This window comes from Pseudorca crassidens, unplaced genomic scaffold (assembly GCF_039906515.1).
Source record: "Pseudorca crassidens isolate mPseCra1 unplaced genomic scaffold, mPseCra1.hap1 Scaffold_65, whole genome shotgun sequence".
NCBI lineage: Eukaryota > Metazoa > Chordata > Mammalia > Artiodactyla > Delphinidae > Pseudorca > Pseudorca crassidens.
In genome coordinates, this window is record NW_027136317.1 from 1,077,272 (window position 1) to 1,102,826 (window position 25,555).

Sequence of the window (25,555 nt, forward strand, 5' to 3'; positions counted from 1 at the left end):
CCTCACTTTTTTAATTTTTTGGGTCTTCTGTTGTGAGGATCCTCCTGCCTGCCTCACTCCCAGCCCCTTCGAGATGTGTGTCGTCTGGTCTGAGGCCACATGTGCTGGGTTCCTCACCTTTCGATGATGTGGGACCAATGGTCTTAGGAGACTCCTGCCTGGTTCACATCCCCTTGGTGATGTGGGCCCTCTGTTGAGAGTCTGATCCTGGCTGGGTTCCTCACCCATCTGTGAGGTGGGCCGTCTGCTGTGAGGTCACTCCTGCCTGGCTTGCTCACCTCGCCTTGTGGACATGAGCCCTCTGGTGGCACTTGGAGCCTGCTGGGAGCCTCCTCCCCTCGGTGATGAGGGCCCTCTGGCGTCAGGCCCTAACTGCTGGTCTCCCCACATTTTGTGATGTGCGCCCAGTGGTGCGAGGACACTCCAGCCAGGTTCACATCCCCATTGGGATGTGGACCTTCTGCTCTGATGTACCAACGCCTGGGTTGCTCACAGTTTCATGATGTGGGCTCTCTGCTATTAGTTCACTCCTGCCTGCATCCCATAGCCTCTGTGCTCTCGGCCACCTGCTGGGAGGTTCCAACTGCTGGATTCCTCACCTTTCTTATTATTTGGGCCCTCTGTTTTTAGGCTACTCCTGCCTGCCTCACTCCCATTCCCTTTGTGATATGTGTCCTCTGATTTGAGGGCACATGTGCTGGGTTCCGCACCTTTCGATGATGTGGCCCCACTGGAGGGAAGACAGTCCTGACTGGTTCCCATCTCCTTGCTGATGTGGGCCCTCAGGTGAGAGTCTGATCCTGGCTGGGTTCCCCACCCGTCTGTGAGGTGGCCCCTCTGCTGTGAGGTCATTCATGCCTGTCTGGCACACGTCACCTTGGCGACGTGGGCCCTCTGGTGGCAGTTGGAGTGTGCTGGGATCCTCCTCCCCTCAGTGATGAGGGCCCTCTTGCCTTAGGCCATAACTGCTGGGCTCCCCACATTTTCTGATGTGTGCCAAGTGAGTGAGGACACTCTTGCCAGGTTCCCATCCCCATGGGGATATGGGCCTTCTGCTCTGAGGTCAAAACGGCTGGCTTGCTCACAGTACCATGATGTGGGCCCTCTGCTGTGAGTTCACTCCGGCAAGGATCCCTTATCATCGGTGCTCTGAGCCGCCTGCTGGGAGGTTCCAACTGCTGGATTCCTCAACTTTTTTATTCTATGTGCCCTCTGTTGTGAGGCTCCTCCTGCCTGCCTCACTGCCAGCCCCTTGGTGATGACTGTCCTATGGCTTGAGGCCACATGTGCTGCGTTCCTCACCTTTCGATGATGTGGCCCCACTCGTGTGAGGACACTCCTGCCTGGTTCCCATCCCCTTGGTGAGGTGGGCCCTCTGGCGAGAGTCTAATCCTGGCTGGGTTCCTCAACGTTCTGTGAGGTAGGCCCTCTGCTGTGAGGTCACTCCTGCCTGGCTGGCACACGTCACCTTGGAGACGTGAGCCCTCTGGTGGCAGTTGGAGCGTGCAGGGTGCCTCCTCCTCTCGGTGATGACGGCCCTCTGGCATCAGGCCCTAAATGGTGGGCTCCCCACATTTTCTGATGTGCGCCCAGTGGTGTGAGGACACTCCAGCCAGGTTCCCATTCCCATGGGGATGTGGGCCTTCTGCGCTGAGGTCCCAACGCCTGGGTTGCTCACAGTTTTATGATGTGGGCCCTCTGCTGTGAGTTCACTGCGGCCTGGATCCCATAGCCTCGGTGTTCTGAGCCGCCTGCTGGAAGGTCTAAATGCTGGAATCCTCACGTTTTTTATATTATGTGCCCTGTGTTGTGAGGCTACTCCTGCCTGCCTCACTCCAAGGCCCTTGGTGATGTGGGTCCTCTGGTTTGAGGACACATGTGCTGGGTTCCTCACCTTAAGATGATGAGGCCCCACTGGTGTGAGGATAATCCTGACTGGTTCCCATCCCCTTTGTGATGTGGGCCCTCTGGTGAGAGTCTGATCCTGGCTGGGTTCCTCACCCATCTGTGAGGTGGGCCCTCTACTATCAGGTAACTCTTGCCTGGCTTGCTCACCTCGCCTTGTTAACATGAGCCCTCTGGTGGCACTTGGACCCTGCTGGGAGCCTCCTCACCTCTGTGATGAGGGCCCTCTGACGTCAGGCCCTAACTGCTGGGCTCCCCAACTTTTCTTAGTGAGCCCAGTGATGCTCGGGCACTCCTCTTAGGTTCCCATCTCCATGGGGATGTGGGCCTTCTGCTCTGAGGTTCCAACGGCTGGGTTGATCACAATTTCATGATGTGGGCTCTCTGGTGTTAGTTCACTGTGGCCTGGATCCCATAGCCTCTGTGCTCTTGGCCGCCTGCTGGGAGGTTCCAACCGCTGGATTCCTCACTTTTTAAATTTTTTAGGCCCTCTGTTGTGAGGATCCTCCTGCCTGCCTCACTCCCAGCCCATTTGTGATGTGTGTCGTCTGGTTTGAGGCCACATGTGCTGGATTCCTCACCTTTCGATGATGTGGGACCAATGGTCTTAGGAGACTCCTGCCTGGTTCACATCCCCTTGGTGATGTGGGCCCTCTGTTGAGAGTCTGATCCTGGCTGGGTTCCTCACCCTTCTGTGAGGTGGGCCGTCTGCTGTGAGGTCACTCCTGCTTGGCTTGCTCACCTCGCCTTGTGGACATGAGCCTTCGGTGGCACTTGGAGCCTGCTGGGAGCCTCCTCCCCTTGGTGATGAGGGCCCTCTGGCGTCAGGCCCTAACGGCTGGGCTCCCCACATTTTGTGATGTGCGCCCAGTGGTTCAAAGACACTCTATCCAGGTTCACATCCCCATTGGGATGTGGGTCTTCTGCTCTGAAGTCCCAACGGCTGGGTTGTTCACAGTTTCATGATGTGGGCTCTCTGCTGTTAGTTCACTCTGGCCTGGATGCCATAGCCTCTGTGCTCTGGGCCTCCTGCTGGGAGGTTCCAACTGCTCGATTCCTCAACTTTTGTATTCTATGGGTCCTGTGTTGTGATGCTCCTCCTGCCTGCCTCACTCACAACCCCTTCGTGATGTGGGTCCTCTGGTTTGAGGCCACATGTGCTGGGTTCCGCAACTTTCAATGATGTGGCCCCACTGGTGTGAGGACACTCCTGCCTGGTTCCCATCCCCTTGGTGATGTGGGCCTTCTGGTGACAGTCTTATCCTGGCTGGGTTCCTCACTCTTCTGTGAGGTAGGCCCTCTGCTGTGAGGTCAATCCTGCCTGACTTGCACACATCACCTTGGCGACGTGGGCCCTCTGTTGGCACATGGAACCTGCTGGGAGCCTCCTGCCCTCGGTGATGACGGCCCTCTAGCATCAGGCCATAACTGCTGGGCTCCCCACGTTTTCTGATGTGAGCCCAGTGATGCCAGGACACTCCTGTCAGGTTTCCATCCCCATGGGGATGTGGGCTTTCTGCTCTGAGGTCCCAACGCCTGGGTTGCTCACAGTTTCATGATGTGGGCTCTCTGGTGTTAGTTCACTCCTGCCTGCATCCCATAGCTTCTGTGCTCTTGGCCGCCTGCTGGGAGGTTCCAAATGCTGGATTCCTCACCTTTTTTATTCTTTGGGCCCTCTGTTTTTAGGCTACTCCTACCTGCCTCACTCCCATCCCCTTTGTGATGTATGTCCTCTGATATGAGGCCGCATGTGCTGGGTTCCTCACCTTTCGATGATGTGGCCCCACTGGTGGGAGGACAGTCCTGACTGGTTCCCATCCCCTTGGTGTTGTGGGCCCTCTGGCGAGAGTCTCATCCTGCCTCGGTTCCTCACCCTTCTGTGAGATAGGCCCTCTGCTGTGAGGTCACTACTGCCTGGCTGGCGCATGCCTCCTTGTAGACGTGGGCCCTCTGTTGGCAGTTGGAACCTGCTGGGAGTCTCCTCCCCTCAGTTATGAGGGCCCCCTGGCGTCAGGCCCTAACTGCTGGGCTCCTAACATTTTCTGATATGTGCTAAGTGGTGCGAGGCCACTCCTGCCAGGTCCCCATCCCAATGGGGATGTGGGCCTTCTGTTCTGAGGTCCCAACGGCTGGGCTGCTCACAGGTTCATGATGTGGGCCGTCTGTTGTGAGTTCACTGCGGCCTGGATCTCATAGCCTCAGTGCTCTGGGCCGCTTGCTGGGAGGTTCCAACTGCTGGATTCCTCAACTTTTATATTCTATGGACCCTGTGTTGTGAGGCCGGTCCTGCCAGCCTCATTCCGAACCCCTTAGTGATGTGGTTCCTCTGGTTTGAGGCTACATGTGCTGGGATCCTCACCTTTCGATGATGTTGTCCCACTGGTGTGGGGACACTCCTGCCTTGTTCCCATCCCCTTGGTGATGTGGACCCTCTGGTGAGAGTCTGATCCTGGCTGTGTTCCTCACCCTTCTGTGAGGTGGGCCCTCTGCTGTGAGGTCACTCCTGCCGGGCTGGCACACATCGCCTTGTTGACGTTGGCCCTCTGGTGGCAGCTGGAGCCTGCTGGGAGCCTCCTCCCCTCGGTGATGAGTGCCCTCTAGCGTCAGGCCCTAACTTCTGAGCACCCCACGTTTTCTGATGTGAGCCCAGTGATGCCAGGACACTCCTGTCATGTTCCCATCACCATGGGGATGTGGGCCTTCTGCTCTGAGGTCCCAATGTCTGGGTTGCTCACAGTTTCATGATGTGGGCTGTCTGGTGTTAGTTCACTCTGGCCTGGATCCCCTAGCCTCTGTGCTCTGGGCCGCCTGCTGGGAGGTTCCAACTGCTGGATTCCTCACCTTTCTTATTTTTGGGCCCTCTGTTGTGAGGCTCCTCCTGTCTGCCTCACTCCCAGCCCCTTGGTGATGGGTGTCCTATGGTTTGAAGCCACATGTTCTGGGTTCCTCACCTTTAGATGATGTGGCCCTACTCATGTGAGGACACTCCTGCCTGGTTCCAATCCATTTGGTGATGTGGGCCCTCTGGTGCGAGTGTGATCCTGACTGGGTTCATCACACTTCTCTGAGGTGGGCCCTCTGCTGTGAGGTCATTCGTGCCTGGTTGGCACACATCGCCTTGGTGACGTCAGCCCTCTGGTGGCAGTTGGAGCCTGCTGGGAGCCTCCTTCCCTTGGTGATGAGGGTCCTCTGGCGTCAGGCCCTAACTGCTGGTCTCCCAAAATTTTCTGATACATTCTCAGTGGTGCGAGGACACTCCTACCAGATTTATATCCCCATGGGGATGTGGGCCTCCTGCTCTGAGGTCCCAATGGCTGGGTTGCTCAGTTTCATGACATGGGCCCTCTTCTGTGAGTTCACTGTGGCCTGGATCCCATAGCCTCGGTGCTCTGGGCCACCTGCTGGGAGGTTCCAACTGCTGGATTCCTCACTTTTTTGTTCTATGGGCCCAGTGTTGTGAGGCTACTCCTGCCTGCCTCACTCCGAGGCCCTTGGTGATGTGGGTCCTCTGGTTTGAGGACACATGTGCTGAGTACCTCACCTTTCGATGGTGTGGCCCCACTGGTGTGAAGACACTCCTGCCTGGTTCCCATCCCCTTGGTGATGTGGGCCCTCTGGTGAGAGTCTGATGTTGGCTGATTTTCTCACCCTTCTGTGAGCTGGGACCTCTGCTGTGAGGTAACTCCTGCCTGGCTTGCTCACGTTGCCTTGACAACGTGAGCCTTCAGGTGGCAGTTGGAGCCTGCTGGGAATCACCTCCCCTCGGTTATGAGAGCTCTGGATAAAACACATATGCCCTCTTTTGCCAAGTGCATTATTTTCCCAGTTCTGTCTCTTTTCCTATGCTTTAAGAGCGACTCCCGTGTACCTTCTGAAATCAGTTTCCAGCAATTCTGCACCGTTTTCAAGTCCTCTTTGCAGCCTTACTTCAGTATAATTTTGGATGATACCTGTCATTTATAACTCTGCAGGTTTGTGGATTACAGTACCCCTGAGCTCCTTACTTTAACTCGCTTTCTTGTGAGCTGGCCACAAAACCACAGGATCTCTTCAGGTCCTAATCTGCTTCCAGCATGGTACGCGGAGCCTTTGGATCATTCGTCTTCCTGGTGGGAAATGAGAGTTAAATTTGCCCATCCAGACACCTACAGATAGTCTCTCATTGGTTCTCCCTATTCCTGTTCATCTTATGCAGAAATTGCAAACTGGGCCAAACAGGAGGTTAAAGGCACTGACTCTCCAAGTGGGGAGAGTGTTAGTAAAGCATCTGGAATGTTGCACCCAGGTTCCAGGGGGTGAAAACTGAGACACATTTGAACACATTTCCCGATCACATGGTGGATCATACTCTGGATTCCACATGCATGTTTTAGCTGAAGGAAGAATCCCTTAAACCTGGAGAGTTGAGACCCATGGAATGGGTACCATGCAATATGACTTCAAAGGGTCTGCATTTGCTCACCGAACCTCACCAATCCTATCACTGCTGCATTTATGTCGCTGTACACACGCTTGGTTCTCTTTCGGAGACATATAAATCCATAGGTTTTAAGATTCTTACTAGTCAGGTATATTATTAGACGTTTAATATGGGGCGTTGAGTCCACTTTGTTGAGCAAGGAGTAGCTCTTGTCTATTACATATTTGGCTTATGGAAAGGTATCTGTGCTAATTTCAATCTCTGGTTTTATGCAGCACCCCAACTCACCTTTCCCCTTAAGCAAGCATAAGTTGGTTTTCTACATTTGAGACCCTGTTCTGTTTTGTAATTCAGTTCCTGTGTAGCCAAGATTACATCCCGTGTAGTAGTGATATCTTATGATGTTTCTTTTTCTGTGTGACTTATTTCATTTAGAATCATCGTACCTGAATCCACTCATTATGCTGCTACTGGCCTGATGACATAGATTTCATTGCTGAGTGATATTGCATTGTACGTAAATACCACAACTTCTTTATCCATTTTTCGCTTTCTGTGATATTGAACTTGTACCGTAAACGAGGTTCTTGTAAAGAGAGCCGTCTCAAACATTGGGGTGGCAGTGTCTTTTTGATTTAAATTTTCCTGAGCTATAGGACCATAAGTGGAAGTGCCCTAGGCTCTGTTGCTTTGTTTTTTAGATGTTTCAGGAAACACCATACACTTCTCCAGAGTGGCTGTTGGCAATTTACATCCCGCCCATCAGCATAACAAGGCTCCCAGTTCTCCATGGCCTGTCCTGCCTTTCTGGATTTTACACTTTTTTCAGATGGCCCTTTTGACCGGTGGGCAGTGAGACTTCATTGTAGTGCAGATTTCCTTTGCAAGCTTGCTTGGTTGGCCAAAAAGTGCGTATGCGTTTTTTCCTGAATATATTCAGGGCAAAACACATACGGACTTTTTGGCCAAGTGCATCATTGTGGACGTTCTGCCTCTTTTCCTATGCTTTACATGCAATTCCAGTCTACCTCCTGAAATCGGTTTCCTGCAATTCTGCCCCGATTTCAAGTCCTCTTGGCAGCCTTACTTCAATATATTTTTGGACGATAGCTGTCAGTTATATCTCTGAAGGTTTGTGAATTACAGTGCCCCTGAGCTCCTTTCTTCAACTCGCTTTCTTGTGAGCTGGCCGCAACACCGCAGGATTGCTTCAGGCCCTAGTGTGGTTCCGGCATGGCTCGCTGAGCCTTTGGTTAATTCCTCTTCCTGGTGGGAAATGAGAGTTAAATTTGCCCGTCCAGACACCTCCAGCTAGTCTCTCATTGGTTCTCCCTATTCCTGTTCATTTTCCACAGAAATTGCAAACTGGGCCAAACAGGAGATTAAATGCACTGACTCTCCAAGTGGGGAGAGTGTTAGTAAAGCGTCTGGAATGTTGCACCCGAGTACCAGGGGACGAAACCTGAGACACATTTGAACACGTTTCCCGATCACACGGTGGATCATACTCTGGGTTCCACATGCATGTTTTAGCTGAAGGAAGAATCCCTTAAACCTGGAGAGTTGAGAACCATGGAATGGGTACCATGCAATATGACTTCAAAGGGTCTGCATTTGCTCACCGAACCTCACCAATCCTATCACTGCTGGGTTTATGCCGCTGTACACACGCTTGATTCTCTTTCGGAGACATATAAATCCAAAGGTTTTAAGATTCTTACTAGTCAGGTATATTCTTAGGCGTTTAATATGGGGTGTTGAGTGCACTTCGTTGAGCAAGGAGTAGCTCTTGTCTATTACATATTTGGCTTATGGAAAGGTATCTGTGTTAATTTCAATCTCTGGTTTTATGCAGCACCCCAACCCACCTTTCCCCTTAAGCAAGCATAAGTTGGTTTTCTACATTTGAGACCCTGTTCTGTTTTGTAATTCAGTTCCTGTGTAGCCAAGATTACATCCCGTGTAGTAGTGATATCTTATGATGTTTCTTTTTCTGTGTGACTTATTTCATTTAGAATCATCGTACCTGAATCCACTCATTATGCTGCTACTGGCCTGATGACATAGATTTCATTGCTGAGTGATATTGCATTGTACGTAAATACCACAATTTCTTTATCCATTTTTCGCTTTCTGTGATATTGAACTTGTACCGTAAACGAGGTTCTTGTAAAGAGAGCCGTCTCAAACATTGGGGTGGCAGTGTCTTTTTGATTTAAATTTTCCTGAGCTATAGGACCATAAGTGGAAGTGCCCTAGGCTCTGTTGCTTTGTTTTTTAGATGTTTCAGGAAACACCATACACTTCTCCAGAGTGGCTGTTGGCAATTTACATCCCGCCCATCAGCATAACAAGGCTCCCAGTTCTCCATGGCCTGTCCTGCCTTTCTGGATTTTACACTTTTTTCAGATGGCCCTTTTGACCGGGGGGCAGTGAGACTTCATTGTAGTGCAGATTTCCTTTGCAAGCTTGCTTGGTTGGCCAAAAAGTGCGTATGCGTTTTTTCCTGAATATATTCAGGGCAAAACACATACGGACTTTTTGGCCAAGTGCATCATTGTGGACGTTCTGCCTCTTTTCCTATGCTTTACATGCAATTCCAGTCTACCTCCTGAAATCGGTTTCCTGCAATTCTGCCCCGCTTTCAAGTCCTCTTGGCAGCCTTACTTCAATATATTTTTGGACGATAGCTGTCAGTTATATCTCTGAAGGTTTGTGAATTACAGTGCCCCTGAGCTCCTTTCTTCAACTCGCTTTCTTGTGAGCTGGCCGCAACACCGCAGGATTGCTTCAGGCCCTAGTGTGGTTCCGGCATGGCTCGCTGAGCCTTTGGTTAATTCCTCTTCCTGGTGGGAAATGAGAGTTAAATTTGCCCGTCCAGACACCTCCAGCTAGTCTCTCATTGGTTCTCCCTATTCCTGTTCATTTTCCACAGAAATTGCAAACTGGGCCAAACAGGAGATTAAATGCACTGACTCTCCAAGTGGGGAGAGTGTTAGTAAAGCGTCTGGAATGTTGCACCCGAGTACCAGGGGACGAAACCTGAGACACATTTGAAAACGTTTCCCGATCACACGGTGGATCATACTCTGGGTTCCACATGCATGTTTTAGCTGAAGGAAGAATCCCTTAAACCTGGAGAGTTGAGAACCATGGAATGGGTACCATGCAATATGACTTCAAAGTGTCTGCATTTGCTCACCGAACCTCACCAATCCTATCACTGCTGGGTTTATGCCGCTGTACACACGCTTGATTCTCTTTCGGAGACATATAAATCCAAAGGTTTTAAGATTCTTACTAGTCAGGTATATTCTTAGGCATTCAATATGGGGTGTTGAGTGCACTTCGTTGAGCAAGGAGTAGCTCTTGTCTATTACATATTTGGCTTATGGAAAGGTATCTGTGTTAATTTCAATCTCTGGTTTTATGCAGCACCCCAACCCACCTTTCCCCTTAAGCAAGCATAAGTTGGTTTTCTACATTTGAGACCCTGTTCTGTTTTGTAATTCAGTTCCTGTGTAGCCAAGATTACATCCCGTGTAGTAGTGATATTTTATGATGTTTCTTTTTCTGTGTGACTTATTTCATTTAGAATCATCGTACCTGAATCCACTCATTATGCTGCTACTGGCCTGATGACATAGATTTCATTGCTGAGTGATATTGCATTGTACGTAAATACCACAACTTCTTTATCCATTTTTCGCTTTCTGTGATATTGAACTTGTACCGTAAACGAGGTTCTTGTAAAGAGAGCCGTCTCAAACATTGGGGTGGCAGTGTCTTTTTGATTTAAATTTCCCTGAGCTATAGGACCATAAGTGGAAGTGCCCTAGGCTCTGTTGCTTTGTTTTTTAGATGTTTCAGGAAACACCATACACTTCTCCAGAGTGGCTGTTGGCAATTTACATCCCGCCCATCAGCATAACAAGGCTCCCAGTTCTCCATGGCCTGTCCTGCCTTTCTGGATTTTACACTTTTTTCAGATGGCCCTTTTGACAGGTGGACAGTGAGACTTCATTGTAGTGCAGATTTCCTTTGCAAGCTTGCTTGGTTGGCCAAAAAGTGCGTATGCGTTTTTTCCTGAATATATTCAGGGCAAAACACATACGGCCTTTTTGGCCAAGTGCATCATTGTGGACGTTCTGCCTCTTTTCCTATGCTTTACATGCAATTCCAGTCTACCTCCTGAAATCGGTTTCCTGCAATTCTGCCCCTGTTTCAAGTCCTCTTGGCAGCCTTACTTCAATATATTTTTGGACGATAGCTGTCAATTATATCTCTGAAGGTTTGTGAATTACAGTGCCCCTGAGCTCCTTTCTTCAACTCGCTTTCTTGTGAGCTGGCCGCAACACCGCAGGATTGCTTCAGGCCCTAGTGTGGTTCTGGCATGGCTCGCTGAGCCTTTGGTTAATTCCTCTTCCTGGTGGGAAATGAGAGTTAAATTTGCCCGTCCAGACACCTCCAGCTAGTCTCTCATTGGTTCTCCCTATTCCTGTTCATTTTCCACAGAAATTGCAAACTGGGCCAAACAGGAGGTTAAATGCACTGACTCTCCAAGTGGGGAGAGTGTTAGTAAAGCGTCTGTAATGTTGCACCCGAGTACCAGGGGACGAAACCTGAGACACATTTGAACACGTTTCCCGATCACACGGTGGATCATACTCTGGGTTCCACATGCATGTTTTAGCTGAAGGAAGAATCCCTTAAACCTGGAGAGTTGAGAACCATGGAATGGGTACCATGCAATATGACTTCAAAGGGTCTGCATTTGCTCACCGAACCTCACCAATCCTATCACTGCTGGGTTTATGCCGCTGTACACACGCTTGATTCTCTTTCGGAGACATATAAATCCAAAGGTTTTAAGATTCTTACTAGTCAGGTATATTCTTAGGCGTTTAATATGGGGTGTTGAGTGCACTTCGTTGAGCAAGGAGTAGCTCTTGTCTATTACATATTTGGCTTATGGAAAGGTATCTGTGTTAATTTCAATCTCTGGTTTTATGCAGCACCCCAACCCACCTTTCCCCTTAAGCAAGCATAAGTTGGTTTTCTACATTTGAGACCCTGTTCTGTTTTGTAATTCAGTTCCTGTGTAGCCAAGATTACATCCCGTGTAGTAGTGATATCTTATGATGTTTCTTTTTCTGTGTGACTTATTTCATTTAGAATCATCATACCTGAATCCACTCATTATGCTGCTACTGGCCTGATGACATAGATTTAATTGCTGAGTGATATTGCATTGTACGTAAGTACCACAACTTCTTTATCCATTTTTCGCTTTCTGCGATATTGAACTTGTACCGTAAACGAGGTTCTTGTAAACAGAGCAGTCCCAAACTTTGGGGTGGCTTTGTCTTTGATTTTAATTTCCCTAAGCTATAGGACCATAAGTAGAAGTGCCCTAGGCTCTGTTGCTTTGTTTCTTAGATGTTTCAGGAAACACCATACACTTCTCCAGTGTGGCTGTTGGCAATTTACATCCCGCCCATCAGCATAACAATGCTCCCATTTCTCCATGGCCTGTCCTGCTTTTCTGGATTTTACACTTTTTTCAGATGGCCCTTTTGACTGGTGGGCAGTGAGACTTCATTGTAGTGCAGATTTCCTTTGCAAGCTTGCTTGGTTGGCCAAAAAGGGCGTATGAGTTTTTTCCTGAATATATTCAGGAAAAAACGCATACGCCCTTTTTGGCCAAGTGCATCATTGTGGACGTTCTGCCTCTTTTCCTATGCTTTACATGCAATTCCAGTCTACCTCCTGAAATCGGTTTCCTGCAATTCTGCCCCGCGTTCAAGTCGTCTTGACAGCCTTACTTCAATATATTTTTGGACGATAGCTGTGATTTATAACTCTGCAGGTTTGTGAATTACAGTGCCCCTGAGCTCCTTTCTTCAACTCGCTTTCTTGTGAGCTGCCCTCAACACCGCAGAATTGCTTCAGGCCCTTGTGTGGTTCCGGCATGGCACGCTGAGCCTTTGGTTAATTCCACTTCCTGGTGGGAAATGAGAGTTAAATTTGCCCGTCCAGACACCTCCAGCTAGTCTCTCATTGGTTCTCCCTATTCCTGTTCATTTTCCACAGAAATTGCAAACTGGGCCAAACAGGATGTTAAAGGCACTGACTCTGCAAGTGGGGAGAGTGTTAGTAAAGCGTCTGGAATGTGGCACCCGAGTACCAGGGGACAAAAACTGAGACACATTTGAACACATTTCCCGATCACACGGTGGATCATACTCTGGGTTCCACATGCATGTTTTACCTGAAGGAAGAATCCCTTAAACCTGGAGAGTTGAGACCCATGGAATGGGTACCATGCAATATGACTTCAAAGGGTCTGCATTTCCTCACCGAACCTCACCAATCCTATCACTGCTGCATTTATGCAGCTGTACACACGCTTGATTCTCTTTCGGAGACATATAAATCCATAGGTTTTAAGATTCTTACTAGTCAGGTATATTCTTAGGCGTTTAATATGGGGTGTTGAGTCCACTTCGTTGAGCAAGGAGTAGCTCTTGTCTATTACATATTTGTCTTATGGAAAGTTATCTGTGCTAATTTCAATCTCTGGTTTTATGCAGCACCTCAACTCACCTTTCCCCTTAAGCAAGCATACGTTGGTTTTCTACATTTGAGACCCTATTCTGTTTTGTAATTCAGTTCCTGTGTAGCCAAGTTTACATTCCGTGTATTAGTGATATCTTATGATGTTTCTTTTTCTGTTTGACTTATTTCTCTTAGAATCATCGTACCTGAATCCACTCATTATGCTGCTACTGGCCTGATGACATAGATTTCATTGCTGAGTGATATTGCATTGTACGTAAGTACCACAACTTCTTTATCCATTTTTCGCTTTCTGCGATATTGAACTTGTACCGTAAACAAGGTTCTTGTAAACAGAGCCATCCCAAACTTTGGGGTGGCTGTGTCTTTTTGATTTTAATTTCCCTAATCTATAGGATCATAAGTGGAAGTGCCTTAGGCTCTGTTGCTTTGTTTTTTAGATGTTTCAGGAAACACCATACACTACTCCAGGGTGGCTGTTGGAAATTTACATCCCGCCCATCAGCATAAGAAGGCTCCCAGTTCTCCATGGCCTGTCCTGCCTTTGTGGATTTTACACTTTTTTCAGATGGCCCTTTGGCCGGGGGCAGTGAGACTTCATTGTAGTGCAGATGTCCTTTGCAAGCTTGCTTGGTTGGCCAAAAAGGGCGTATGCGTTTTTTCCTGAATATATTCAGGAAAAAACGCATACACCCTTTTGGGCCAAGTGCATCATTGCGGACGTTCTGCCTCTTTTCCTATGCTTTACATGCAATTCCAGTCTACCTCCTGAAATCGGTTTCCTTCAATTGTGCCCCGCTTTCAAGTCCTCTTGGCAGCCTTACTTCAATATATTTTTGGACGATAGCTGTCATTTATAACTCTGCAGGTTTGTGAATTACAGAGTCCCTGAGCTCCTTTCTTCAACTCGCTTTCTTGTGAGTTGGCCGCAACACCACAGGATTGCTTCAGGCCCTAGTGTGGTTCCGGCATGGCTCGCTGAGCCTTTGGTTAATTCCTCTTCCTGGTGGGAAATGAGAGTTAAATTTGCCCGTCCAGACACCTCCAGCTAGTCTCTCATTGGTTCTCCCTATTCCTGTTCATTTTCCACAGAAATTGCAAACTGGGCCAAACAGGAGGTTAAAGGCACTGACTCTCCAAGTGGGGAGAGTGTTAGTAAAGCGTCTGGAATGTTGCACCCGAGTACCAGGGGACGAAAACTGAGACACATTTGAACACGATTCCCGATCACACGGTGGATCATACTCTGGGTTCCACATGCATGTTTTAGCTGAAGGAAGAATCCCTTAAACCTGGAGAGTTGAGAACCATGGAATGGGTACCATGCAATATGACTTCAAAGGGTCTGCATTTGCTCACCGAACCTCACCAATCCTATCACTGCTGCGTTTATGATGCAGTACACACGCTTGTTTATCTTTCGGAGACATATAAATCCATAGGTTTTAAGATTCTTACTAGTCAGGTATATTCTTAGGCGTTTAATATGGGGTGTTGAGTCCACTTCGTTGAGCAAGCAGTAGCTCTTGTCTATTACATATTTGGCTTATGGAAAGGTATCTGTGCTAATTTCAATCTCTGGTTTTATGCAGCACCCCAACTCACCTTTCCGCTTAAGCAAGCATATGTTGGTTTTCTACATTTGAGACCCTATTCTGTTTTGTAATTCAGTTCCTGTGTAGCCAAGTTTACATTCCGTGTATTAGTGATACCTTATGATGTTTCTTTTTCTGTGTGACTTATTTCACTTAGAATCATCGCACCTGAATCCACTCATTATGCTGCTACTGGCCTGATGACATAGATTTCATTGCTGAGTGATATTGCATTGTACGTAAGTACCACAACTTCTTTATCCATTTTTCGCTTTCTGCGATATTGAACTTGTACCGTAAACAAGGTTCTTGTAAACAGAGCTGTCCCAAACTTTGGGGTGGCTGTGTCTTTTTGATTTTAATTTCCCTAATCTATAGGACCATAAGTGGAAGTGCCCTAGGCTCTGTTGCTTTGTTTTTTAGATGTTTCAGGAAACACCATACACTTCTCCAGAGTGGCTGTTGGCAATGTACATCCCGCCCATCAGCCTAACTAGGGTCCCAGTTCTCCATGGCCTGTCCTGCCTTTCTGGATTTTACACTTTTTTCAGATGGCCCTTTTGACCGGGGGGCAGTGAGACTTCATTGTAGTGCAGATTTCCTTTGCAAGCTTCCTTGGTTGGCCAAAAAGGGCGTATGCGTTTTTTCCTGAATATATTCAGGAAAAAACGCATACGCCCTTTTTGGCCAAGTGCATCATTGTGGACGTTCTGCCTCTTTTCCTATGCTTTACATGCAATTCCAGTCTACCTCCTGAAATCGGTTTCCTGCAATTCTGCCCCGCTTTCAAGTCCTCCTGGCAGCCTTACTTCAATATATTTTTGGACGATAGCTGTCATTTATAACTCTGCACGTTTGTGAATTACAGGGCCCCTGAGCTCCTTTCTTCAACTCGCTTTCTTGTGAGCTGGCCGCAACACCGCAGGATTGCTTCAGGCCCTAGGGTGGTTCCGGCATGGCTCGCTGAGCCTTTGGTTAATTCCTCTTCCTGGTGGGAAATGAGAGTTAAATTTGCCCGTCCAGACACCTCCAGCTAGTCTCTCATTGGTTCTCCCTATTCCTGTTCATTTTCTGCAGAAATTGCAAACTGGGCCAAACACGAGTTTAAAGGCACTGACTCTCCAAGTGGGGAGAGTGTTAGTAAAGCGTCTGGAAAGTTGCACCGAGTACCAGGGGACGAAAACTGAGACACATTTGAACACGTTTCCCGATCACACGGTGGATCATACTCTGGGTTCCTCATGTATGTTTTAGCTGAAGGAAGAATCCCTTAAACCTGGAGATTTGAGAACCATGGAATAGGGACCATGCAATATGACTTCAAAGGGTCTGCATTTGCTCACCGAACCTCACCAATCCTATCACTGCTGCGTTTATGCCGCTGTACACACGCTTGTTTCTCTTTTGGAGACATATAAATCCATAGGTTTTAAGATTCTTACTAGTCAGGTATATTCTTAGGCGTTTAATATGGGATGTTGTGTCCTTTTCTTTGAGCAAGGAGTAGCTCTTGTCTATTACATATTTGGCTTATGGAGCAGTATCTGTGCTAATTTCAATCTCTGGTTTTATGCAGCACCCCAACTCACCTTTCCCCTTAAGCAAGCATAAGTTGTTTTTCTACATTTGAGACCCTGTTCTGTTTTGTAATTCAGTTCATGTGTAGCCAAGGTTACATTCCATGTATTAGTGATATCTTATGATGTTTCTTTTTCTGTGTGACTTATTTCACTTAGAATCATCGTACCTGAATCCACTCATTATGCTGCTACTGCCTTGATGCCATAGATTTCATTGCTGAGTGATATTGCATTGTACGTTAGTACCACAGCTTCTTTATCCATTTATCGCCTTCTGTGATATTGAACTTGTACTGTAAACGAGGTTCTTGTAAACAGAGCCGTCCCAAACTTTGGGGTGGCTGTGTCTTTTTGATTTTAATTTCCCTAAGCTATAGGACCATAAGTGGAAGTGCCCTAGGCTCTGTTGCTTTGTTTTTTAGATGTTTCAGGAAACACCATACACTTCTCCAGAGTGGCTGTTGGCAATTTACATCCCGCCCTTCAGCATAAGAAGGCTCCCAGTTCTCCATGGCCTGTCCTGACTTTCTGGATTTTACACTTTATTCAGATGGCCCTTTTGACCGGGGGGCAGTGGGAATTCATTGTAGTGCAGATTTCCTTTGCAAGCTTGCTTGGTTGGCCAAAAAGGGCGTATGCGTTTTTTACTGAATATATTCAGGAAAAAACGCATACGCCCTTTTTGGTCAAGTGCATCATTGTGGACGTTCTGCCTCTTTTCCTATGCTTTACATGCAATTCCAGTCTACCTCCTGAAATCGGTTTCCTGCAATTCTGCCCCGCTTTCAAGTCCTCTTGGCAGCCATACTTCAATATATTTTTGGACGATAGCTGTCATTTATAACTCTGCAGGTTTGTGAATTACAGTGCCCCTGAGCTCCTTTCTTCAACTCGCTTTCTTGTGAGCTGGCCGCAACACCGCAGGATTGCTTCAGGCCCTAGTGTGGTTCCGGCACGGCACGCTGAGCCTTTGGTTAATTCCTCTTCCTGGTGGGAAATGAGAGTTAAATTTGCCCGTCCAGACACCTCCAGCTAGTCTCTCATTGGTTCTCCCTATTCCTGTTCATTTTCTGCAGAAATTGCAAACTGGGCCGAACAGGATGTTAAAGACACTGACTCTCCAAGTGGGGAGAGTGTTAGTAAAGCATCTGGAATGTTACACCCGCGTACCAGGGGAGGAAAACCGAGACACATTTGAACACGTTTCCCGATCACACGGTGGATCATACTCTGGGTTCCACATGCATGTTTTAGCTGAAGGAAGAATCCCTTAACCCTGGAGAGTTGAGACCCATGGAATGGGTACCATGTAATATGACTTCAAAGGGTCTGCATTTGCTCACCGAACCTCACCAATCCTATCACTGTTGCGTTTATGCCGCTGTACACACGCTTGATTCTCTTTCGGAGACATATAAATCCATAGGTTTTAAGATTCTTACTAGTCAGGTATATTCTTAGGCGTTTAATATGTGGTGTTGAGTCCACTTCGCTGAGCAAGCAGTAGCTCTTGTCTATTACATATTTGGCTTATGGAAAGGTATCTGTGCTAATTTCAATCTCTGGTTTTATGCAGCACCCCAACTCACCTTTCCCCTTAAGCAAGCATAAGTTGGTTTTCTACATTTGAGACCCTATTCTGTTTTGTAATTCAGTTCCTGTGTAGGCAAGTTTACATTCCGTGTATTAGTGATATCTTATGATGTTTCTTTTTCTGTGTGACTTATTTCACTTAGAATCATCGTACCTGAATGCACTCATTATCCTGCTATGGGCCTGATGACATAGATTTCATTGCTGAGTGATATTGCATTGTACGTTAGTACCACAACTTCTTTATCCATTTTTCACTTTCTGTGATATTGAACTTGTACCGTAAATGAGGTTCTTGTAAACAGAGCCGTCCCAAACTTTGGGGTGGCTGTGTCTTTTTGATTTTAATTTCCCTAATCTATAGGACCATAAGTGGAAATACCCTAGGCTCTGTTGCTTTGTTTTTTAGATGTTTCAGGAAACACCATACACTTCTCCTGAGTGGCTGTTGGCAGTTTACATCCCGCCCATCAGCCTAACTAGGCTCCCAGTTCTCCATGGCCTGTGCTGCCTTTCTGGATTTTACTCTTTTTTCAGATGACCCTTTTGATCGGGGGGCAGTGAGACTTCATTGTAGTGCAGATTTCCTTTGCAAGCTTGCTTGGTTGGCCAAAAAGGGCATATGCGTTTTTTCCTGAATATATTCATGAAAAAACTCATACGCCCTTTTTGGCCAAGTGCATCATTGTGGACGTTCTGCCTCTTTTCCTATGCTTTACATGCAACTCCTGTCTACCTCCGGAAATCGGTTTCCTGCAATTCTGCCCTGCTTTCAAGTCCTCTTGGCAGCCTTACTTCAATATATTTTTGGACGATAGCTGTCATTTATAACTCTGCAGGTTTGTGAATTACAGTGGCCCTGAGCTCCTTTCTTCAACTCGCTTTCTTGTGAGCTGGCCGCAACACCGCAGGATTGCTTCAGGCCTTAGTGTGGTTTCGGCATGGCTCACTGAGCCTTTGGTTAATTTCTCTTCCTGGTGGGAAATGAGAGTTAAATTTGCCCGTCCAGACACCTCCAGCTAGTCTCTCATTGGTTCTCCCTATTCCTGTTCATTTTCCGCAGAAATTGCAAACTGGGCCAAACAGGAGGTTAAATGCACTGACTCTCCAAGTGGAGAGAGTGTTAGTAAAGCGTCTGGAATGTTGCACCCGAGTACCAGGGGACGAAAACTGAGACACATTTGAACACGTTTCCCGATCACATGGTGGATCGTACTCTGGGTTCCACATGCATGTTTTAGCTGAAGGAAGAATCCCTTAAACCTGGAGAGTTGAGACCCATGGAATGGGTACCATGCAATATGACTTCAAAGGGTCTGCATTTGCTCACCGAACCTCACCAATCCTATCACTGTTGCGTTTATGCCGCTGTACACACGCTTGATTCTCTTTCGGAGACATATAAATCCATAGGTTTTAAGATTCTTACTAGTCAGGTATATTCTTAGGCGTTTAATATGGGGTGTTGAGTCGACTTTGTTGAGCAAGCAGTAGCACTTGTCTATTACATATTTGGCTTATGGAAAGGTATCTGTGCTAATTTCAATCTCTGGTTTTATGCAGCACCCCAACTCACCTTTCCCCTTAAGCAAGCATAAGTTGGTTTTCTACATTTGAGACCATATTCTGTTTTGTAATTCAGTTCCTGGGTAGCCAAGTTTACATTCCGTGTATTAGTGATACCTTATGATGTTTCTTTTTCTGTGTGACTTATTTCACTTAGAATCATCGTACCTGAATCCACTCATTATGCTGCTACTGGCCTGATGACATAGATTTCATTGCTGAGTGATATTGCATTGTACGTAAGTACCACAACTTCTTTATCCATTTTTCGCTTTCTGCGATATTGAACTTGTACCGTAAACGAGGTGCTTGTAAACAGAGCTGTCCCAAACTTTGGGGTGTCTGTGTCTTTTTGATTTTAATTTCCCTAATCTATAGGACCATAAGTGGAAGTGCCCTAGGCTCTGTTGCTTTGTTTTTTAGATGTTTCAGGAAACACCATACCCTTCTCCATTGTGGCTGTTGGCAATTTACATCCCGCCCATCAATCTAACTAGGCTCCCAGTTCTCCATGGCCTGTCCTGCCTTTCTGGATTTTACACTTTTTTCAGATGGCCCTTTTGACCGGTGGGCACTGGGACTTCATTGTAGTGCAGATTTCCTTTGCAAGCTTGCTTGGTTGGCCAAAAAGGGCGTATGCGTTTTTTCCTGAGTATATTCAGGAAAAAACGCATACGCCCTTTTTGGACAAGTGCATCATTGTGGACGTTCTGCCTCTTTTTCTATGCTTTACATGCAATTCCAGTCTACCTCCTGAAATCGGTTTCCTGCAATTCTGCCCCGCTTTCAAGTCCTCTTGGCAGCCTTACTTCAATATATTTTTGGACGATAGCTGTCATTTATAACTCTGCAAGTTTGTGAATTACAGGGCCCCTGAGCTCCTTTCTTCAACTCGCTTTCTTGTGAGCTGGCCGCAACACCGCAGAATTGCTTCAGGCCCTATTGTGGTTCCGGCATGGCACGCTGAGCCTTTGGTTAATTCCTCTTCCTGGTGGGAAATGAGAGTTAAATTTGCCCGTCCAGACACCTCCAGCTAGTCTCTCATTGGTTCTCCCTATTCCTGTTCATTTTCCGCAGAAATTGCAAACTGGGCCAAACAGGAGGTTAAAGGCACTGACTCTCCAAGTGGGGAGAGTGTTAGTAAAGCTTCTGGAATGTTGCACCCGAGTACCAGGGGACGAAAACTGAGACACATTTGAACATGTTTCCCGATCAAACGGTGGATCATACTCTGGGTTCCACATGCATGTTTTAGCTGAAGGAAGAATCCCTTAAACCTGGAGAGTTGAGAACCATGGAATGAGTACCATGCAATATGACTTCAAAGGGTCTGCATTTGCTCTTCGAACCTCACCAATCCTATCACTGCTGCGTTTATGCCGCTGTACACACGCTTGATTCTCTTTCGGAGACATATAAATCCATAGGTTTTAAGATTCTTACTAGTCAGGTATATTCTTAGGCTTTTAATATGGGGTGTTGAGTCCACTTCGTTGAGGAAGCAGTAGCTCTTGTCTATTACATATTTGGCTTATGGAAAGGTATCTGTGCTAATTTCAATCTCTGGTTTTATGCAGCACCCCAACTCACCTTTCCCCTTAAGCAAGAATAAGTTGGTTTTCTACATTTGAGACCCTGTTCTGTTTTGTAATTCAGTTCCTGTGTAGCCAAGTTTACATTCCGTGTAGTAGTGATATCTTATGATGTTTCTTTTTCTGTGTGACTTATTTCACTTAGAATCATCGTACCTGAATCCACTCATTATGCTTCTACTGGCCTGATGACATAGATTTCATTGCTGAGTGATATTGCATTGTACGTAAGTACCACAACTTCTTTATCCATTTTTCGCTTTCTGCGATATTGAACTTGTACCGTAAACGAGGTGCTTGTAAACAGAGCCGTCCCAAACTTTGGGGTGTCTGTGTCTTTTTGATTTTAATTTCCCTAATCTATAGCACCATAAGTGGAAGTGCCCTAGGCTTTGTTGCTTTGTTTTTTAGATGTTTCAGGAAACACCATACACTTCTCTAGAGTGGCTGTTGGCAATTTACATCCCGCCCATCAGCATAAGAAGGCTCCCAGTTCTCCATGGCCTGTCCTGCCTTTCTGGATTTTACACTTTTTTCAGATGGCCCTTTTGAACGGGGGTCAGTGAGACAATTGTAGTGCAGATTTCCTTTGCAAGCTTGCTTGGTTGGCCAAAAAGTGCGTATGCCTTTTTTCCTGAATATATTCAGGAAAAAACGCATACGCCCTTTTTGGCCAAGTGCATCATTGTGGACGTTCTGCCTCTTTTCCTATGCTTTACATGCAATTCCAGTCTACCTCCTGAAATCGGTTTCCTGCAATTCTGCCCCGCTTTCAAGTCCTCTTGGCAGCCTTACTTCAATATATTTTTGGACGATAGCTGTCATTTATAACTCTGCAGGTTTGTGAATAACAGTGCCCCTGAGCTCCTTTCTTCAACTCGCTTTCTTGTGAGCTGGCCGCAAGACCGCAGCATTGCTTCAGGCCCTAGTGTGGTTCCGGCATGGCTCGCTGAGCCTTTGGTTAATTCCTCTTCCTGGTGGGAAATGAGAGTTAAATTTGCCCGTCCAGACACCTCCAGCTAGTCTCTCATTGGTTCTCCCTATTCCTGTTCATTTTCCGCAGAAATTGCAAACTGGGCCAAACAGGAGGTTAAAGGCCCTGACTCTCCAAGTGGCGAGAGTGTTAGTAAAGCGTCTGGAATGTTGCACCTGAGTACCAGGGGACAAAAACTGAGACACATTTGAACATGTTTCCCGATCAAACGGTGGATCATACTCTGGGTTCCACATGCATGTTTTAGCTGAAGGAAGAATCCCTTAAACCTGGAGAGTTGAGAACCATGGAATGAGTACCATGCAATATGACTTCAAAGGGTCTGCATTTGCTCTTCGAACCTCACCAATCCTATCACTGCTGCGTTTATGCCGCTGTACACACGCTTGATTCTCTTTCGGAGACATATAAATCCATAGGTTTTAAGATTCTTACTAGTCAGGTATATTCTTAGGCTTTTAATATGGGGTGTTGAGTCCACTTCGTTGAGGAAGCAGTAGCTCTTGTCTATTACATATTTGGCTTATGGAAAGGTATCTGTGCTAATTTCAATCTCTGGTTTTATGCAGCACCCCAACTCACCTTTCCCCTTAAGCAAGAATAAGTTGGTTTTCTACATTTGAGACCCTGTTCTGTTTTGTAATTCAGTTCCTGTGTAGCCAAGTTTACATTCCGTGTATTAGTGATATCTTATGATGTTTCTTTTCTGTGTGACTTATTTCACTTAGAATCATCGTACCTGAATCCACTCATTATGCTGCTACTGTCCTGATGACATAGATTTCATTGCTGAGTGATATTGCATTGTACGTAAGTACCACAACTTCTTTATCCATTTTTCGCTTTCTGCGATATTGAACTTGTACCATAAACGAGGTTCTTGTAAACAGAGCCATCCCAAACTTTGGGGTGGCTGTGTCTTTTTGATTTTAATTTCCCTAATCTATAGGACCATAAGTGGAAGTGCCCTAGGCTCTGTTGCTTTGTTTTTTAGATGTTTCAGGAAACACCATACCCTTCTCCATTGTGGCTGTTGGCAATTTACATCCCGCCCATCAGTCTAACTAGGCTCCCAGTTCTCCATGGCCTGTCCTGCCTTTCTGGATTTTACACTTTTTTCAGATGGCCCTTTTGACCGGGGGGCAGTGAGACTTCATTGTAGTGCAGATTTCCTTTGCAAGCTTGCTTGGTTGGCCAAAAAGTGCGTATGCGTTTTTTCCTGAGTATATTCAGGAAAAAATGCATACGCCCTTTTTGGACAAGTGCATCATTGTGGACGTTCTGCCTCTTTTCCTATGCTTTACATGCAATTCCAGTCTACCTCCTGAAATCGGTTTCCTGCAATTCTGCCCCGCTTTCAAGTCCTCTTGGCAGCCTTACTTCAATATATTTTTGGACGATAGCTGTCATTTATAACTCTGCAAGTTTGTGAATTACAGGGCCCCTGAGCTCCTTTCTTCAACTCGCTTTCTTGTGAGCTGGCCGCAACACCGCAGGATTGCTTCAGGCCCTATTGTGGTTCCGGCATGGCACGCTGAGCCTTTGGTTAATTCCTCTTCCTGGTGGGAAATGAGAGTTAAATTTGCCCGTCCAGACACCTCCAGCTAGTCTCTCATTGGTTCTCCCTATTCCTGTTCATTTTCCGCAGAAATTGCAAACTGGGCCAAACAGGAACTTAAAGGCACTGACTCTCCAAGTGGGGAGAGTGTTAGTAAAGCATCTGGAATGTTGCACCCGAGTACCAGGGGACGAAAACTGAGACACATTTGAACATGTTTCCCGATCAAACGGTGGATCATACTCTGGGTTCCACATGCATGTTTTAGCTGAAGGAAGAATCCCTTAAACCTGGAGAGTTGAGAACCATGGAATGAGTACCATGCAATATGACTTCAAAGGGTCTGCATTTGCTCACCGAACCTCACCAATCCTATCACTGCTGCGTTTATGCCGCTGTACACACGCTTGATTCTCTTTCGGAGACATATAAATCCATAGGTTTTAAGATTCTTACTAGTCAGGTATATTCTTAGGTGTTTAATATGGGGTGTTGAGTCCACTTCGTTGAGCAAGCAGTAGCTCTTGTCTATTACATATTTGGCTTATGGAAAGGTATCTGTGTTAATTTCAATCTCTTCTTTTATGCAGCACCCCAACACACCTTTCCCCTTAAGCAAGCATAAGTTGGTTTTCTACATTTGAGACCCTATTCTGTTTTGTAATTCAGTTCCTGTGTAGCCAAGTTTACATTCCGTGTATTAGTGATACCTTATGATGTTTCTTTTTCTGTGGGACTTATTTCATTTAGAATCATCGTACCTGAATCCACTCATTATGCTGCTACTGGCCTCATGACATAGATTTCATTGCTGAGTGATATTGCATTGTACGTAAGTACCACAACTTCTTTATCCATTTTTTGCTTTCTGCGATATTGAACTTGTACCGTAAATGAGGTTCTTGTAAACAGAGCCATCCCAAACTTTGGGGTGGCTGTGTCTTTTTGATTTTAATTTCCCTAATCTATAGGACCATAAGTGGAAGTGCCCTAGGCTCTGTTGCTTTGTTTTTTAGATGTTTCAGGAAACACCATACACTTCTGCAGAGTGGCTGTTGGCAATTTACATCCCGCCCATCAGCATAAGAAGGCTCCATGTTCTCCATGGCCTGTCCTGCCTTTCTGGATTTTACACTTTTTTCAGATGGCCCTTTTGACCGGTGGGCACTGAGACTTCATTGTAGTGCAGATTTCCTTTGCAAGCTTGCTTGGTTGGCCAAAAAGGGCGTATGCGTTTTTTCCTGAGTATATTCAGGAAAAAACGCATACGCCCTTTTTGGACAAGTGCATCATTGTGGACGTTCTGCCTCTTTTTCTATGCTTTACATGCAATTCCAGTCTACCTCCTGAAATCGGTTTCCTGCAATTCTGCCCCGCTTTCAAGTCCTCTTGGCAGCCTTACTTCAATATATTTTTGGACGATAGCTGTCATTTATAACTCTGCAAGTTTGTGAATTACAGGGCCCCTGAGCTCCTTTCTTCAACTCGCTTTCTTGTGAGCTGGCCGCAACACCGCAGAATTGCTTCAGGCCCTATTGTGGTTCCGGCATGGCACGCTGAGCCTTTGGTTAATTCCTCTTCCTGGTGGGAAATGAGAGTTAAATTTGCCCGTCCAGACACCTCCAGCTAGTCTCTCGTTTGTTCTCCCTATTCCTGTTCATTTTCCGCAGAAATTGCAAACTGGGCCAAACAGGAGGTTAAAGGCACTGACTCTCCAAGTGGGGAGAGTGTTAGTAAAGCTTCTGGAATGTTGCACCCGAGTACCAGGGGACGAAAACTGAGACACATTTGAACATGTTTTCCGATCAAACGGTGGATCATACTCTGGGTTCCACATGCATGTTTTAGCTGAAGGAAGAATCCCTTAAACCTGGAGAGTTGAGAACCATGGAATGAGTACCATGCAATATGACTTCAAAGGGTCTGCATTTGCTCACCGAACCTCACCAATCCTATCACTGCTGCGTTTATGCCGCTGTACACACGCTTGATTCTCTTTCGGAGACATATAAATCCATAGGTTTTAAGATTCTTACTAGTCAGGTATATTCTTAGGTGTTTAATATGGGGTGTTGAGTCCACTTCGTTGAGCAAGCAGTAGCTCTTGTCTATTACATATTTGGCTTATGGAAAGGTATCTGTGTTAATTTCAATCTCTTCTTTTATGCAGCAC

At 46.5% G+C, this 25,555-nt stretch overlaps 1 long non-coding RNA gene across 2 annotated transcripts in view; it reads left to right on the top strand.

The window, feature by feature from the left end:
* LOC137218247 (uncharacterized) overlaps nucleotides 1–25,555 on the top strand; it is a 908,768-nt gene that overhangs the window by 786,110 nt on the left and 97,103 nt on the right. Inside the window, exon 2 of one of the 2 annotated variants that reach the window (XR_010940570.1) lies at nucleotides 11,501–11,586. This is a non-coding gene — a long non-coding RNA (uncharacterized lncRNA). The remainder of the gene's footprint in view (nucleotides 1–11,500; nucleotides 11,587–25,555) is intronic. The other variant, XR_010940571.1, reaches the window with a different exon arrangement.